The sequence below is a fragment of the Xenia sp. Carnegie-2017 genome, unplaced genomic scaffold (genome assembly GCF_021976095.1).
Source record: "Xenia sp. Carnegie-2017 unplaced genomic scaffold, XeniaSp_v1 HiC_scaffold_24, whole genome shotgun sequence".
Classification (NCBI taxonomy): Eukaryota; Metazoa; Cnidaria; class Anthozoa; order Malacalcyonacea; family Xeniidae; genus Xenia; species Xenia sp. Carnegie-2017.
In genome coordinates this window covers 6558761-6578149 of record NW_025813487.1, presented here as the reverse complement: position 1 = coordinate 6578149, position 19389 = coordinate 6558761, and the positions used below count along the sequence as shown (strand labels likewise).

At 34.1% G+C, this 19389-nt stretch overlaps 1 long non-coding RNA gene across 2 annotated transcripts; it reads left to right on the top strand.

Annotated features, from left to right (window-relative positions):
* The first annotated feature begins 3937 nt into the window (after positions 1-3937).
* On the top strand, positions 3938-10727 carry LOC124451226. 2 transcript variants are annotated; one of them, XR_006950384.1, is made up of 3 exons: positions 3938-3948; positions 9762-9765; positions 10405-10727. It is a non-coding gene; the product is annotated as an uncharacterized LOC124451226 (long non-coding RNA). The 2 variants fall into 2 exon arrangements; XR_006950385.1 differs by lacking the exons at positions 3938-3948; positions 9762-9765 and adding exons at positions 7859-7871; positions 8529-8530.
* Positions 10728-19389: the final 8662 nt, after the last annotated feature.

The following is a 19389-nucleotide window of genomic DNA, read 5'->3' as shown; positions in this document are numbered from 1 at the left end:
AAAGATCTATTTTTCCAAGGTTATAAGTTTGTCTCTTTTGATGTTGAATCCCTTTTCACCAACGTGCCTTTGCGTAAAACCATCAACATTGTACTGGATCGCATTTACAATCAAAATATTATTAATACCACACTCCGAAAATCAACACTCAAAAAACTTATTATTGATTCATGCTTCAAAACAATATTTTCTTGCAACGGTATTTTTTATGAACAACTTGACGGGGTTTCCATGAGGTCTTCTCTCGGTCCCGTCTTAGCTAATATAATTCTCACTGAGTTTGAAAACATTATTGTCACTGATTTGATCAACTCAGGTGTCCTTAAGTTTTACCGGCGTTATGTTGATGATACTTTTGTTCTTATGCGACATTCAGACATTCCTCATGTTCTTGCCAAATTTAATAGTTTTGATAAAAATCTTAAATTTACTTTTGATGATTTTTCTGACTCACATGTCCACTTTCTAGACCTCAAAATAACCAATAATGACGTTGATATATTCCGTAAAACAACTCATACTGGCCAATATACACATTTTTCAAGTTTCGAACCTTTCAACCGCAAAACTACTTGGATCAATTCCCTATTTTTTCGCGCATTTAAGATTTGTTCTAACCAAACATTATTCAAAAAACAAATTCAAACACTCCAGTCTTTTATGTCATGGAATGGTTTCCCTCTTACAGTCCAGAAATTCTTGATTGATAAACTCAAAACCAAAATCATAGCTAAAAATAACCCCTCTAAACAAAATACTGAGAATGACCTTCGTAAAATTTTCATTAGAATACCATATCTAGGAAAACAGGGTGAACGTTTAGCTTTCAATCTTCTTCGTAAAATTCGCCGTAACTTAAAAATTCCCATCAAACCTATAGTTATATATGAAACAAAAAAGACATCTATTTTCTGTCCCAAAAAGGACAAAATTCCGGAACTCTCTAAAGCCAATGTTATATATGAATTTAAATGTCCAGGCTGTGGTCATACATACATTGGCAAAACTGAATGAAACCTACACACAAGACTAACCCAACATGATACTAATTACAATAATTCCAGTGCCATCTCACAACATTTACTCATTTGTCCAGACGCCAGCTACATCTCACACCATTTCTCACTTCCTGACGCTGATTCTGACCCCGATCTCACACGCGTGCCACTTAATGCCTGTAATTTGATTCCTAGTAACACCAAAATATTATATCACTGTAAAAATAATAATCCTAATCAACTTCTCATCTTAGAAGCACTTTTGATAAAACGCGATATGCCACAACTTAATAGTGGTCTTAAAGCTTGTAAAAAACTATCTCTATTTTAATGTAAGTATATTGTTTAGTCTTATAGTTCTCTAATTACATAACTGTCATTTCCGCTTGTAAATATATAAACGTTTCGCAGCCTGCATTGTAAACCATAAGTCTGATGATGTCTTTGGAATAAAGACGAAATATTACACATTATTTTGTTTCAAACTCTTGTAATATCTTGAATATCAAGAAAACGAGATGTCCCTCTTCGGAATTTGTTTTATTTTGTATTATTTGAAATTGTCTGCTTGTCCTGGTTATATAAATATGTTAGTATTCACATTCATATAACCATTGCCAGTTGACATAATAAAAACTTTTGTTTCCTTTGATGACATAGCAAAAGCTGGAAAACCATTTGCATTTGAAATTGATTAATCAATGCAATTACATGCATAGTCATGTACTAATTCAATTTATTTTAGTAATTTTCAGTATAATGTGCTACATATATATGTAGCAAGAGACTTAATTTGCAAAGATGAGAATTTATACACATTCATCCTTCACCCATACACATTTATCCTTCACAATTACAAAATACACAGGTAATTCAAAATCATACATTTTATATTAAGAATTATACATTAAAATGATCCAACTGTTAACCAAGCTACAGGAACATTGTATTAAATGGGTAAGCAGAACAACTTATAAAAGGAATGATATCTCAATCATGTGGGATATTCATGATGAACTATATACCAACACTGCCAATAAGTTTATTGATATGAATTGAGACAATAACTATCACATAATTTTGTTAGCTGTTTACACACGTCTGATAAGAAGTAGGGGCATTGTTATGTGACTTTGCTTTTACCTATAAATATACTAGCTTCATGTTTAGATATTTGACTCATTCATATTATTTTTCATGCATACAACTTTTGTGCTTACTTTGTACATGCCATGATGACATTTAGAGTTTCAACAAAGTAACAAATGATTAACAATAAAGCCTTCATAGTTGCTCTATCAGAAAAATCAACTGCTTTGCTTCATTATTTTATTTACTTCGAGTTTTAATATAATAGAAAGCAGTGAAAGGTTTCACTGAGCTACGTTTAGGTACATTTTGGTAGTATTATATTTATAAATTTGACCTCAGTTTAATGAAACGTTTATTTAAATCTTTCCGAACTTTTAAAGCTCATTTGGACAATGCTTTCTTGTATTAATTTAAGACTAGATACTTAATCAAAGAATTTATCTTTACTAACTTCAAAAGGTTAGGCAAATTGTAATTCGGACGTCGCGTATTAAATATTTCTTAGCTCACACATATTAACGCAAGCGATCACAAATATCAGTTTTATCCCCTCCAACGACCGGTACTAGCAACTTGTACATAGTAGGATATACTGTCTGTTTGGTATTTAGTCTAATTTGGGTTGGGATAAAAAACGGATAAGGGGATTTAACACGGATTTTCTTAAAATCTTACTTCTTTTCATGTGTTGGTGTTTAGCAAAATTATCATGAAAATGTTTTGCATCGTGTGTTGTTGTTTAAATTGTTCCATGTGCCAAATTGTAGGAAAGTAAAACCAAATTGTTTTAAAACATTAATCAAAAAATACTTCGCAAAAATTTATTTTACATGTGAATATAGTTAGCATATAAGCTCTCTGCGTAGACATTGTTCTTCTGCTTGAAAAAGTTACCCTATGTCTCAAGTTGCAGGTTAAATGTACCGGATAAAATGAAGTAGTATTGCACTTTTCAAAGTAGATGTTCGTAGAAAAAATTTATGTTGAAGTTTCGGGGATTCTTTATTTCTGTATATGCACACTTTAATGTGCATTATGTTCTCTAGGAATCAACGTTCTCTGCTGTTAACACTAAAATATATTCTTAGCGCTGAAAATTCATGATTTGCGTTTGTTATGCATATAGGCCCGTTCCCAGGAACCGGTTTGTCGACTGTCGTATCCGATTGTTTCGGTTCCGACTTTAATTTGGTTTATTGCTCAGACGGTTGGATAATTTTGTTGATATTTATGTTCGTTGGGATATTTATATTTGTTTTGTCCGGAACATTTATCGATATGGACCAAAAACCATGACCAGCCGACAATTTGAAGAAGTATAATATAAAACAAATTCCGAAGAAGCAAGACATCTTGAGATTGCAAAATATGAATCAAAACAAGACGAGAAGTAAACAGTTTACTTCTCGTCTTGTTTTGATTCATATTTTACAATGTCAAGATGTCTTGCTTCTTCGGAATTTGTTTTATATTATATTTATCGATATATGTTTCGCATTTTTGTTCTTGTTTACTTGTCTTCATCAAATCTATGTAATTTGACTAGTCAGTTTTCTTTTATCTTGTTTAATGAAAATAGAACAAGCTCTATTTTCATACGATTTTTTAAATCGATGAATCAGACTCACTTTTTTGTGTTCACAGGATCCGTTTTCTAGGATACGAAAATTTGGCAGTAAACAATATGTAATAAAATAACAGTTGCACCGAATTTAATCGTTCTCAAGTAACAAACAATGACATCGATTTCATTAAAGTTGAAATACATAAAGGCTTCTTTTCTCTTGTCCTTATCAATATAATAAACATGCGAGTGAATTATATAAGTAAATTTATAGAATTATATTAGTACATGGCAGTACATTTTACACTGTTTGAACATACCTCTTCGTTCATTTTGAATGAGCGTAAACATACAATACATTAAAGGAAAAAAAACACTCTAAAAAACATCATCGTGTAAACTCAAGATTCAAGTTATAAAAGCAAGAGACAAGATTCAAAGCAATATTTCGACTTTATTTCAAAGTCATTATCAAGCTAAGTGATTATTTAAAAAGAACTTGTTATTTTTTCCTAATTCCTTGATCTAATTGTGAATAGTAAGACTCTCCGTTCACACGTATCCGGATTCGTTCGTATTTGTCCGGATTTGTTGCGGTTACGCTTATCGTCCACACGTATCCAGTAAAAACCCAAACTGTAACGGCAAACTTTTGAGATGATGAGCTAACAGCACAAGATGTGGATTCAAACATTAAAGCAAGTTAAAGCATTCATCTTAAATGTTAAAGTTAAAGTTTAAAGTTGCTTGTGTATCATTCTCTAAGGCGTTGTAAAATACAATGTTGTTTCTATTGAGCAAGAACTTTGCTTTTTGAAGTTGTCAAGTGTACAGAAATTTGAGATTTAATCAGTTGACATTGGATCCGACATTTAATGAGCAGCATAAAAAGCTTGTCAAGCAGGTGAATTATTTTGTCGTGGATCTGAGGAAGATGATGAAAATGCAAATGTGAGTGAAATATGTATGTAAACTAAGTACAGGTTTCAAGCGTCATTCCTCATATAAAAACTATGATATTGATATTTCTTTGAAATTTTATTGTGAAATATGTTGATATAGTGTTTGAGGACAAAAGTATATTTATTACAAAAAGGAATATAGTGGTTTGATTAGTGCTGAATTAACCATTAAGAGTGTATGTCAATCCACTGTTTCACCTATTACAAGTCTGTCAAACGCACAGGGTCGTGATGTTACAATCATGTCTTGCCATGGCACAGAACCTATTGTTGAGTTGTTTAATGATCGTTCGAAATATACACTCACAAATCTTTTTTCACTAAATAAACAAGATGTATATTTTACTGACGTATGATTGACATGTTTTTCTTTCTTACACTCCCCAGGGTTGACATAGTAAAATGTTGTCAACAAACAAAACAAAAAAAACAAACTATTTTTAGCTAAGAATATACAGTTGTGTAGAACTTGTTTGTATTCTGCAATCTTCGCAACTGTCCTGTTATGCCCGCGTTGCGCTGTGGTCGATCAGTTGGACGAAACACTTGTTCTTCTTCGCCGTTCTTATCGTTCTCTACTCTTTCGTTACTGTCTTCTTACTGATGAACTTCAGTTGGAATAAGCTGCCTGATAGAACGTCGCACCAAGTGTGAATGACTAGAGTCTCCACGAAGGACTCTGATTTGTGCAGCTCGTGTAATTCCATTGTCAACTTGTAACAATTGTTCAACTTTCGCTACCTTCCAAAAGATACGTTTTGTTTGATCGCTGCGAATAATTACGATATCTCCAACTGCTATTTCGGGATTTTGATTACCTCTTGATTTTGAAGTGTGTTGCTCTCGTAAGGCTAAAAGATACTCGTTTCTCCATTGAAGAGTAAAACGTTGCAGCAAATTTTTGTGATGTTTCCCCTTTCTCGTCAAAGATTGATAGGTGCTCTTAAATTCAAAGTGCTCACTGTTTGGCATGGTCGTTATTCGTCTTCCATACACCAAGTGTGACGGGCTTAGCGGAAGAGATACAGCTTCTTCATCATCGTACACGTAGGTTAGGGGTCGTGCATTTATTAAGCCCTCGCTTTCCACCACAATAGTCTGCAACTCGTCGTAGGATAAATTCGTTCTACCAATTACCTTTCGCAACGTACGTTTCACGCTTCGAATCAAACTTTCCCAGAAGCCTCCCCACCAAGGGGCCTTTTCGACCATAAATTGCCATGTAATCTGATGGTTTGCAAGATAGCGTAACACTTCCTCAGAACGATATAACTTGCGAATTTCTAAGCATGCAGCTCGAAAAGTCTTAGCATTATCGGATATAAGAAGAGGTGGCAGTGCTCGTCGACTAGCGTATCTGCGGAACGCGCGGAGAAAGGCTGGAACGCTTAAGGAAGGAGTGAGCTCCAAATGAATGTCTCAAGTAGACGCACACGTAAGCATTAGAATATACTCTTTCGTTGGTATATCCGACAAATTATTCCTTTCGAAACTCTCTCGTACGAGCAACGGTCCGGCAAAGTCCAAACCTACGTTTGTGAAAGGGGAATCATCTGACACTCTGCTAACTGGAAGATTTGGAGGAGGCGTTCCCCCATAAGGAAGACCTTCCGCTTTACGACAAACAACACATTTCCTGACGATTTTCTTTACTGCTTCTCGACCACGGATTATCTAAAAATGCTCTGTAATGGTTGTTAGTGTATCACGAATCCCGGTGTGCTTCACATTGTGCTGAACCTCGCATGTTAATAACTCCACAAATCTTGATGGAGAACATTTCTTGGCCTACATTATTTACATATTTAACAATATCCAATCTCTAGAAGACAATTATGCAAACGTTAACAAATAAACGCCGCAGTTGCGGCCACTTTTTTGCCTTAATACCTGAATGTTGATGAAGTGACAATTATCGTGACATATACCACACACTGACCTTATATATATGAATGTGTTGATGATATAATGCTGTATTTGGAACATGTTATTATCTGAATTTCTGCCATGAAAAAGGTCATCTTCATTATCGTATTTGCAATCTTTTCAAAAGGCTTTGCCAAGGCAAATGCTTTATGCACATATGGGCTGGAGACAACTTTGATAAGGGAAGGCTTTATAGAAGGATAAATACTTAACACAGTAATTATTGTTAAACGACTTGCTGAAAAGATTGTAGTCTTTTCAACTTGGTAGAAAACCCCACGAATGAAATTTAGACAACTTATTGTACTCTACAGGACACTTGTATGAAAATATTATTCTAGTGCACATGTAATTATATGTAAATGAGTCAGGCGCTTTAGAGCGTGTTATCCTACCCAAAGACATCAGTTTCAAAATTGTGAACACTCTTGTCTTGCATGGATTTATTCCGACCCTGTTTTTTTTATCCATTTTTTTACCTATAAAGAATGAACAGTTTATCTTTGTAGTTGACATTTAGCAACCCACGTCAGGTCAATGTTAAACAAACCCTACAAACATCGCACTGAAATGGAAATCAAAATAGTAAAACGTATTCACCTTCCTCAAAATGGTGAAATGTAAAAAATAGGAGTGGCAACACAGCCTCAGGCAGTACTTCATGTTAACTTTATGCAAGTTTCTTTCTCAAATACAAACGACATCTTCCTATTAGTATCTGTGCAAACTGTAAAGGTTAATTTACGGGAAAACTTTACTTATGTCAGTTGAATTAAAATACGTCGTTTAACAAATCTGGATGATATGTTTTTCTGAAGTAATTTGTCGAATTTTTAAAGAACATGTGCATGGTTTATGGTTGAGGGCGAGCGATGGCAAAATATTGCATACACTTGAATTCTTGTTCAGGTAAAGGTTGAATGGTTCATGAATTATTTCTTATAAGTCATCTCATGTTCGTTTTACGCTAGTACATTCATGTATGTATTTTGAGAGAAATGTGAGTTGTTGTGTATAAACTAGGCTGAATTCATGAAGTTGTTTTAATACTTAGTTCAACAAGGTTTGTACAACACTTTGTTGTCCTTAAAAAGTCATAAATTTATAAAGTGGTGCTTAAAGATCTTGAATTTTAAGTGTTTCGGTCAAATTTCTGTGTCTAGTTTACTTTTTGTTAATAAAGTTAACATTTTAATCTACAAACATGGCGGCTCACGTCAAATGAAAAGACAACATTAATTTGAAAAAGTTCTTTGACTTTATTTTTGTTATTGAGCTCTTTTGTTGTTGTGTTTTACATGCATTATTAATTTTTACTTGCCTTCAATTGTTTTAAGGACATCCTTGAAAGTCCTTCAAAAGTACTTGAACTCAATTTCCCTTGCTTTGTAGTGGGACCTTCTTATATAAATACGTTGCGCGCTTTGCATTGCATCATTTGAGAAATTTTGCTTGTAAGAATGTTTTTTCCTGATTTACTTGCTGGCAGCTGCAAGAGATATAGTGAAGTCGTCAAATGTAAATTATTTATCAACGTTTTAAAATCCCAATAGTGTTTTGAGAGATGTTTTCTGTTTATGGCTTTGTTGTACATGGCTGGCCTGTGTTTCAAGGTCTTTAAACTGTCGATGACGATGGCCTGTCGCAACAGCTGGTGATCAAAGGTTAGTTCATTTTTTCCTCCGTTTTAACGTGGTCTAAAGTTTCATCTGCTTAATACAAGTCTTAATGTAATACTGATAATTTTTGAAAGTTAAATTTAAATGCAGGCCGTCCTTACACAGTTCATCAGGGGGGAGGGGTGTGTAATCCGTTCGAACAACTGGTCAACGTACTTGTACCGAATACACTATAGGACAAAACCTCGACAATTTTCAAGGATGTGTTATTTTATTAATTAATATCGCGGTAATCTCAAAGTAATCACAGAGTAATCGACCCAGTTCTCTTCGTACTGTGATACTGTTCATGTAAAGTTTTGTTTAGTGGTGAAAAAATCTTTTTTCTTCAGACTAATCCGTATATCGTACTTCTACCGACTGCAAATCCAAATAACTTTTTCGGGGTATGACACTCCCTACCCCCCTCCCCACCCCCTTCATAATTTTTGCTCTGTTTAAATGATATGAAATGGTATAAAATGGTATGAAAATTATCAATACAACGTGTGCGAAAATTGATCAAAACCCAAGTTCGCATTATTGTTATATTATAAAAAGACGGAAAAATATTATTCATATTTGCACTGACATATGCAAATCGCGGAGACGTTTGTTAGAACTCTCGAGCAGATCAGATCATAAACTCGGTTTTTATAAGCTTGTGAAAAGTGAAAGTGGCTATGCAAACGCTGGGAAAAATTATTGCCTTAAGTTGAATGTTGTAACGCGTAAAGGAATTTTCGTCTTAACGATATATTGATAGCCTTTTCATACACAAACGTACCTTCTCTTGACTCTCGTGTTGTTCTTTGACGTCAATTGACGTACTAAGACGTCATCAATCCGATGTAAGTACGGAAGAAATTTTAAATGCTTGGAGATGCCCTGAAAGTCGACTCAGTGAAGTTCAAATGAGTCCATTTACGACATAGTTTCTTCTAATTGGTGTAGTGTTGTTGTCGACGATCAATTTTCATGCAAAAAAATTAACAAAAGAATGAATGTAAGATTGTTTTAATAAGAGCAAGGGCTTCACAATTTTTCACTGTTTGTTGGTGGAATAACATTTTTTCATAAAATAAAACATGCATTAACAGGATGTAGTATTAAATCAATTACATTGCTTTTGGGATCTGTCGAAAAGTATATCAAGAAATTCTACTTAATCTCCACCATCAATGTTAGTTACGTAGTACACACATCAATAATCTTTGAATGACAATTAGCTTACTGCTCTTTTGAAAACGTGACGAATATTAGATATAGAGTCAAGTCAATCAGTAGAGATTTAGCAAACACGACGATCTTCATTCGGTACCAAAGTTCGTAATCTTCTTCGAGGTATCGTCTAAGACGCCGTAAAAATGGCGTAAATATGGCGTGGATTAAACCAAATATGGGATAATCACGCCATTTTTACGTCATTTTCACGACGTCTTAGGCGATACGTCGTGTTTGCTAAATCTCTCTAATATAAGCGCATTTGGTGTTAATGTTACGAATTGTTAGTATAATTTTATTTTATCGGATAAGTGGTAAAGGCAGCTCGCTTTTTTAGTTTGGTGTTGCGCAGTAGACTACTATGTGAGAAGAGTAACGTGTCTACAGCCATCATGACGTTACTCTATTTGGAAGCAATTAAACTACGAAGTCGGTTCATGTGCTATTCATACACCAGAGCTCATAAGTCGTACACTACAAAGACAGCTCATTAAAATTCTACAGAGCAATGTTCATAATGTAAAGACAGTTCATAAACTTATCTTCATCACTTTTTAACCAAGTTAAATGTTAACTTAAATGACTCCTTAAGTCGCTGCAATTATACGATGGGCTTTTAGACAACTGATAAAATACTGGTAACCTCTCGTAGTTTTTGGAAATTTGATGATTTCTATTTCACTTTGCCGAAAGAAGTTTGCAGTTGCACTAATGTATTTACTATTTTACTCTGATTTAGAGCTACCCACAAGTACACTTAACGTACCTCATTTTATATTTGTTTACATGAAAACGATTGCAATTCATTTTATATGAAATACAAGTTTGAGTTGGCTTAACTACATACCAACATTCGTTATTCACGTTCGTTATTCACGTTAATATTTTTAATTAAATTCATTGAATTAAATGAATTACACATTGATCCAACCGTCTCTTCTCAAATGCAGTTCTAACATTTGTTGGCTGCTTCCTCTTAGATGCTACACTTGTGGGTTCCACAGAGTATTCAAAAATCGTGGGTACAGTATCCTTCTTAAGGCGAAGCCGTCCTGCTGTCCATCCTACTTATTACATCGCTTCAAAATTTTGCACGAAGCACGAACTCTCTAAATGTTGCGATCACAAATTTGAGCTCTTTGTTGGCTTTAAATTTTTGCGTCGGATTTTTTCAATCCAAATATCTCACATTCGCTTGTTTTTGGGAAACGAAAAAAGAAACCTTTTGCTGTGTTTGGTGGTTCTTAAAAGAACCGTTTTTACAATTAAATGCGGCACAATAAACCATATTTTCAATGCTAAATTGTCGTGTTGTTAAGAAGTTACCAATATATTTTGAACGAAGCGCGCAATTGACCGCGTTAATCTAATGTCAACTATTACGTCACAACGACCTTTTTCCAATCGGTAGCCGTTGTTAGCTCGTCGGGGATTTTCAATACGTTATCAGTAAAGCAACAACTTTAAACCTCCAGATCTTCTAAAATATATATACTTTGAGTCTCAAACTTTGGTGAACTATTAGTTGGAGATATACCTTTATAAAAAGTACAAAAATAACAATCCGAATTTTATGTTGCATGTGTCCTTTAACGAACTACACGCCCAAAACCACAACAACAACTACTTCGTTTCTTTTCACGTATATTTTAAATGTCTTATAAATCAATCGTTATAATAATTGTCACAATTCAAGAGGTGACACGTCACCATCAGACAACCAACTAATTTCGTCGATGAGAAAATTAGGGTTAGGGTTAGGGTTAGGGTTAGGATAAGGATTAGGGTTAGGGTAAGGGTTAGGATTAGCATTAGGGTTAAGGTTAGGGTTAAGGTTAGGGTTAGGATTAGGGTTAGGGTTAGGGTTAAGGTTAGGATTAGAATTAGGGTTAGGGATAGGGTTAGGGTTAGGGTTAGGGTTAGGGAGGGTTAGGGATAGGGTTAGGGTTAGGGTTAGGGTTAGGATTTAGGGTTAGGGATAGAGGTTAGGGTTAGGGTTAGGGTTAGAAGTTAGGGTTAGGGTTAGGGTTAGGGTTAGGGTTGGGATAAAGATAAAATTAAAATTCAAAATTAAAATTAAAATTAAAATTAAAATTAGAATTAAATATTAAAATTAAAATTAAAATTAAAATTAAAAATTAAAAATTAAAATTAAAATTAAAATTAAAATTAAAATTAAAATTAAAATTAAAGGTAAAATTAAAATTAAAATTAAAAATTAAAATTAAAATTAAATTTAAAATTAAAATTAAAATTAAAATTAAAATTAAAATTAAAATTAAAATTAAAATTAAAATTAAAATTAAAATTAAAATTAAAATTAAAATTAAAATTAAAATTAAAATTAAAATTAAAATTAAAATTAAAATTAAAATTAAAATTAAAATTAAGAGTTAAAATTAAAATTAAAATTAAAATTAAAATTAAAATTAAAATTAAAATTAAAAATTAAAATTAAAAATTAAAAGAAACAAAAATTAAAATTAAAATTAAAAATTAAAATTAAAATTAAAAATTAAAATTAGGATTAGGAGTTAGGGTTAGGGTTAGGGTTAGGGAGTTAGGGTTAGGGTTGGAGTTAGGGTTAAAGGGTTAGGATTAGGGATTAGGGTTAGGAGTTGGGAGTTGGGGTTAGGAGTTGATTGAGGTTAGGGTTAGGAGTTAGGGTTAGGGTTGGGGTTAGGGTTGGGGTTAGGGTTGAGGTTAGGGTTGGGGTTGGGGTTGGGGTTAGAAAGGAGTTAGGAGTTCAGGGTTAGGGTTAGGGTTAGGGTTGGGGTTGGGGTTGGGGTTAGGGTTAGGGGTTAGGGTTAGGGTTAGGGTTAGGGTTAGGGTTAGGGTTAGGGTTAGGGTTAGGGAGTTGGGAGTTAGGAGTTAGGGTTGGGTTGGTGGGGAAGGGTTAGGGGTTGGGAGTTGGGTTAGGAGTTGGGAGTTAGGATCAAGAATTAAGCATTTCGTGGTAATGATTGTCCACCGATCATTAGAGTGGATGGCTCTGTGTATTCTTGCACTTTGCTGTATTGCTGGGTTTTTCTTTTTCTTGCCGAATTTTTCTTCAAGCTACATAATTGACAAATTCTTTAGCAAACTCTGATGATTTGACAAAATTCTACATGATTTTAAAATAACGTTGTTAACATTCAACTTTTTAATATCACCCCTCTACAATCCGTCAGCCGCCATGCATGGTGTTAACTGTTTCACAAATCAGTAGCATACGGAATCCTAGTCTTTACTGCAATCTTATTGGCCTTTGCAGCAAATATATAATGTCAAAATAAAAATATATGTCGTCGGTACACTTTGTAATGAGCAAAAGCATTCTTAAAGTAAGAGTATGTAAGGTTAGATTAAAATATACATAATTTCATGAGAACAAGCTGCGTTGACTTATATCGTTATTTACTTTAAATCACTAAAATGACATGACGTCATTATAGCAAGTTTGTTTTGCCTTACGGAGACAGAACGATATGAGCTGAGATGAACATTATGTTAATACAAACGATAAAACGACACTTTAAAATTGTACATACTTTTGCAATTTAAATGTTCGAATCTTACATGAAGATATTTTATGTTATTTTGTCTTGTGAATCTTTTCAGATTCAAATTTTTCTTTCTGGCAAATTGTTGTATTCAGTTCGTAAATATTTTTATATAAAATAATTAAGAACAGTGATTTTCGATTTTGCCTTTCAAACAACTCTCTGATCTGGGCCAGTTATCGTAATATGCAGACTTTACTCCTTCAAACAACATCTCTAATTAATTACTCGGATACAGTAAAATTTATTACAAAGATTTGTGCATCCAAATAATTTTTAAGTAATATTGTATCTTCATATAAGATCATAATGTTCATTTCAGGGTTATCCTGCGTCAGTAAAATAAAGAAGAGAAAGTGAATGCACAAGTTTGTTAAGAGTATGCCTATGCTAAAATAAATAAATTATAGTTTATAATAATATCAGAGCCTTTTGTTAAACAACAAGTACAAAACATGTTTTCCACATAAGAAGTGTGAAAGGCAGGGATAACAATTTTATTTAAATCATTTTATGGCTTTTCTTCTCAAAATTATCATCGTCGTTGTTGTTATGATCCGAACTTATTACCGTTCCTACTAAAGGAATTGACGTTGGAACTTCAGTAAAGATTTCTTATAATTTTGAAACTTTTCATATAATTTTGATTTTGCAAATTCTCTTGGAATTATTAATTGATTAGATGGGTTGAGCTCAGATTTTGCAAATGCTATTATATAGTGTATTTGTTTTGCTTACACTATGTATATTTCCAGCAAACTGCTCTAAATATAGCCCCAATCACATTAAATTCTGATATATAGTCATCACTGAAAAACATCAAAAAGCGATCTTACTTTGGCAAATAATCAATAAATCTTGTGAAATGTTGTTTTGCAAACCTGAAAATTAGAAATAAATGCTGAAAATAGACGAACCATAAACCAAACTTCTTCTCACGAATGTGTAGATTCTGTCGCCTTTTATACTATGTGTATAATGCTATATCTTGCGTTACAGCACTCCAGGATGAAGCCATTTTGAAAAGCTTATTAGACAAACACATGTAATAACACTGAAAACACAAGCAATTTGCTTTTTGGAGACGATATAGAATGCGAGATTCTAAAGAAACAAGCAAACTTAATTCGATGTTTGCTAGCCCTTATATAGCTGGGAAAAGATCATATTCTTCCATGTTCTCTGTTAAAAACAACTATCATCAGGGCGTATTTTCAAGGAAAAAAAACACTTTCACTTGGAGAACAACCGAGAAAAAGGAAATAATCAGACAGCGGACAGAAATAAAGCAAAATGTAAAAATTTTGGTTCTTATATAGTGCCAAGCTCACATAAAATATTCACAAAGAAGTGTGGAAAACTTTCAGTAGGGAAGTCTGTCTTTTTCTGTATGGCAAAAATACCACTATCATTTCTTATATGGGTATGTCAATTGAATACAGCCGACAAATCTTACCAATGTTTTAAAGCGTAATCTCGAATCGGACTCATACTTAACCCAATACTTAATCGTTCTGTCGCAAGTTGGTCATACTGGCAAATTTCTAAATTTCAATATATTTTCAGTAACTACGCCCAAACCAAGATTATGCCATACTTTGTTAGCAGTGACGCTTTGACCCCCTCCCCCTCAAAAAAACACAGACTTCACTCTCCACTTCTTAACGCTCCTGAGTGCGTGGAGAACTCAACTACCACAACAGTGTTATTAACAGAGCTTGGGTTAGGGATAGGGTTAGGGTTAGGGTTAGGGTTAGGGTTAGGGTTAGGGATAGGGGTAGAGTTAGGGTTAGAGGTTAGGAGTTGGGTTAGGGTTAGGGTTAGGATTAGGATTAGGGTTAGGGTTAGGGTTAGGGTTAGGGTTAGGAGTTAGGGTTGAGGTTAGAGGTTAGTGTTAGGGTTAGGGTTAGGGTTAGGGTTAGGGTTAGGGTTAGGGTTAGGGTTAGGGTTAGGGTTAGGAGGTTAGGGTTAGGGTTCAGAGTTAGGGTTAAAGTTAGGTTAGGGTTAGGGTTAGGGTTAGGTTAGAGTTAGAAGTCAGAGTCCAGGTTAAGGGTTAGGGGTTAGAGTTAGGTTAGAGTTAGAGCCAGAGTTAGGGTTAGAGTTAGAGTTAGAAGTCAGGGGTTAGAGTTAGGGTTAGAGTTAGGGTTAGAGTTAGGGTTAGGGTTAGGGTTAGGGTTAGGGTTAGAGTTAGTGTTAGAGTTAGAGTTAGGGTTAAGTTAGGGTTAGGTTAGAGTTAAGTCAGTTAGGGTCCAAGTTAAGTTAGAGTCAGAGTTAGGTCAGGTTAGAAGTCAGGGTTAAAATTAGAAGTTAAGTTAGGGTTAGGGTTAGGGTTGGGTTAGGGTTAGGGTTAGGGTTAGGGTTAGGGTTAGGGTTAGGGTTAGGGTTAGGGTTAGAGTTAGGAGTTAGGGTTAGGGTTAGGGTGAGGGTTAGGGTTAGGGTTAGGGTTGGGAGTTAGGGTTAGGGTTAGGGTTAGGGTTAGGGTTAGGGTTAGGGTTAGGGTTAGGGTTAGGGTTAGGGTTAGGGTTAGGGTTAGGGTTAGGGTTAGGGTTAGGGTTAGGATCTAAGAAATTAAGCATTTCGTAGTAATGATTGTCCACCGATCGTAGAGTGGATGGCTCTGTGTATTCTTGCACTTTTGCTGTATTGCTGAGCTTTTTCTTTTTCTTGCCGAATTTTTCTTCCCAAGCTACATAATTGACAAATTCTTTAGCAAACTCTGATGATTTGACAAAATTCTACATGATTTTTAAAATAACGTTGTTAACATTCAACTTTTAATATCACCCCTCTACAATCCGTCAGCCGCAATGCATGGTGTTAACTGTTTCACAAATCAGTAGCATACGGAATCCTAGTCTTTACTGCAATCTTATTGGCCTTTGCAGCAAATATATAATGTCAAAAATAAAATATATGTCGTCGGTACACTTTGTAATGAGTAAAAGCATTCTTAAAGTAAGAGTATGTAAGGTTAGATTAAAAAATATACATAATTTCATGAGAACAAGCTGCGTTGACTTATATCGTTATTTACTTTAAATCACTAAAATGACATGACGTCATTATAGCAAGTTCTTTGTTTTGCCTTACGGAGACAGAACGATATGAGCTGAGATGAACATTATGTTAATACAAACGATAAAACGACACTTTAAAATTGTACATACTTTTGCAATTTAAATGTTCGAATCTTACATGAAGATATTTTATGTTATTTTGTCTTGTGAATCTTTTCAGATTCAAATTTTTCTTTCTGGCAAAATTGTTGTATTCAGTTCGTAAATATTTTTTATATAAAAATAATTAAGAACAGTGATTTTCGATTTTGCCTTTCAAACAACTCTCTGATCTGGGCCAGTTATCGTAATATGCAGACTTTACTCCTTCAAACAACATCTCTAATTAATTACTCGGATACAGTAAAATTTATTACAAAGATTTGTGCATCCAAATAATTTTTAAGTAATATTGTATCTTCATATAAGATCATAATGTTCATTTCAGGGTTATCCTGCGTCAGTAAAATAAAGAAGAGAAAGTGAATGCACAAGTTTGTTAAGAGTATGCCTATGCTAAAATAAATAAATTATAGTTTATAATAATATCAGAGCCTTTTGTTAAACAACAAGTACAAAACATGTTTTCCACATAAGAAGTGTGAAAGGCAGGGATAACAATTTTATTTAAATCATTTTATGGCTTTTCTTCTCAAAATTATCATCGTCGTTGTTGTTATGATCCGAACTTATTACCGTTCCTACTAAAGGAATTGACGTTGGAACTTCAGTAAAGAATTTCTTATAATTTTTTGAAACTTTTCATATAATTTTGATTTTGCAAATTCTCTTGGAATTATTAATTGATTAGATGGGTTGAGCTCAGATTTTGCAAATGCTATTATATAGTGTATTTGTTTTGCTTACACTATGTATACTTCCAGCAAACTGCTCTAAATATAGCCCCAATCACATTAAATTCTGATATATAGTCATCACTGAAAAAACATCAAAAAAGCGAATCTTACTTTGGCAAATAATCAATAAATCTTGTGAAATGTTGTTTTTGCAAACCTGAAAATTAGAAATAAATGCTGAAAATAGACGAACCGTAAACCAAACTTCTTCTCACAAATTGTGTAGATTCTGTCGCCTTTTATACTATGTGTATAATGCTATATCTTGCGTACAGCACTCCAGGATGAAGCCATTTTTGAAAGCTTATTAGACAAACACATGTAATAACACTGAAAACACAAGCAATTTGCTTTTTGGAGACGATATAGAATGCGAGATTCTAAAGAAACAAGCAAACTTAATTCGATGTTTGCTAGCCCTTATATAGCTGGGAAAAGATCATATTCTTCCATGTTCTCTGTTAAAAACAACTATCATCAGGGCGTATTTTCAAGGAAAAAAAACACTTTCACTTGGAGGACAACCGAGAAACAGGAAATAATCAGACAGCGGACAGAAATAAAGCAAAATGTAAAAATTTTGGTTCTTATATAGTGCCAAGCTCACATAAAATATTCACAAAGAAGTGTGGAAAACTTTCAGTAGGGAAGTCTGTCTTTTTTTCTGTATGGCAAAAAATACCACTATCATTTCTTATATTATGGGTATGTCAATTGAATACAGCCGACAAATCTTACCAATGTTTTTAAGCGTAATCTCGAATCGGACTCATACTTAACCCAATACTTAATCGTTCTGTCGCAAAAATTGGTCATCTACTGGCAAATTTCTAAATTTCAATATATTTTCAGTAACTACGCCCAAACCAAGATTATGCCACGCCCACTTTGTTAGCAAATTTGACGCTTTGACCCCCTCCCCCTCAAAAAAACACAGACTTCACTCTCCACTTCTTAACGCTCCTGAGTGCGTGGAGAACTCAACTACCACAACAGTGTTATTAACAGAGCTTGGATTCATCATTCACCGTGCCAAATCATCATTTATCCCTCAAACAGAAATAGTTATTCTGGGATTTGTGTTAATTTAATAACAATGACTGATAAAATCACCAAAGAGAAAGCTCTTACGATCAAGAAGCTTTGCTCTGAAGTGTTGCACACGCAGTCGATCACAATTCGTAGATTAGCTAGAGTCATTGGGAAGTTAGTCTCCGATTATATTGGGAACTGGGGTTATGTCTGGCCTGCTTTACTACAAAAACAATGATCAGTTTGAAACACTTGCTTCAAAGAAGGAAAAGATAAATTTTAACGAAACGACAATACTTTCCCTATATTGCTCACAAAGAATTAACTTGGAGAGTGGAGCAACGTCGCAACTTACAAAAATGTAACATGTAAGAATGAGGTCACATTTTTCATTATAACAGACGCATATCACATCAAACTAATGTATGGGACATACAATGACAAAAGGACGACCGAGAGGATGCACATCAACTATCTAGAAATCCTTTCTCTTAGGCTTAAAAATATTTGGTCAGAACAAGTTACATGTTCACATTCGATTAAGAGTGGACATTACGTTAGCAATGAACATAACAAATAAAATAAGCTTCCGAGCTTAGCTCAGAACGAATTTGGAAATGGCGAATAGCACACGTATGGATAAGTGATTCTCACATTCCTGGCAGCAAATATTTTGTAGCCGATTATCAGTCCACTGCTTGAGACAGTTAAACCAGTGTCAAACCAGTTACATCCCGTTTTACGATGCATACCGACCAGATTACGAAGACTAAATACGTATGCCAAAGGGCTGTTACGCGACTCCTTCGTTCCTGACTGATGACCTTTAGCATCCAAATCAAACCTCAACCTTCGCTAAGTTTTGTTTAATTTAGATGTATGCTTGGTTATGGCGTGGTATATCCCTGGGCTGTACCGAGTTATTAGTTAGAGATTGGATTAGTGTTCAATTTCGTGAATTGCAAATTATTGTCATATTTGCGTCTCATGTTTTTGCTTCATTCTGTCCAGTAATTATGACTCCTGAAATCAACCAATCATCGTAAAGAATAAACAATACTACCACTTTTGGTATGTATGACGTCTTGTGTCTTGTGGTTATGTACTTATGATTGATGGTTCTATGGCGTGTGTTCTTGTGTATGGAGGACGATAGATGGGAGATGGAAGCAACGAAGTCGGCCATGGAAGTCCAACACTGTGTTACTGCAAAGCAGTTTGTTAGGTAATTTTGATAATTTAATATGTTTAAAACATTGTTTGTTGCTGAAAGTGTTCATCAAGGACATGAAATGTGAACGACCAATGTTTAAATAATACGTTTGATGTTTATAAAACGATTATACAATAAAAATTGCCACCTACATTTCGTAGCACTTCATTGTCTAATGGATATTTCTCGTTGATGTATTTTATTTTTACATTAAACAATACAATTTAGGCTCTTCGAAAAACCTACGAATTGCACATTGTTA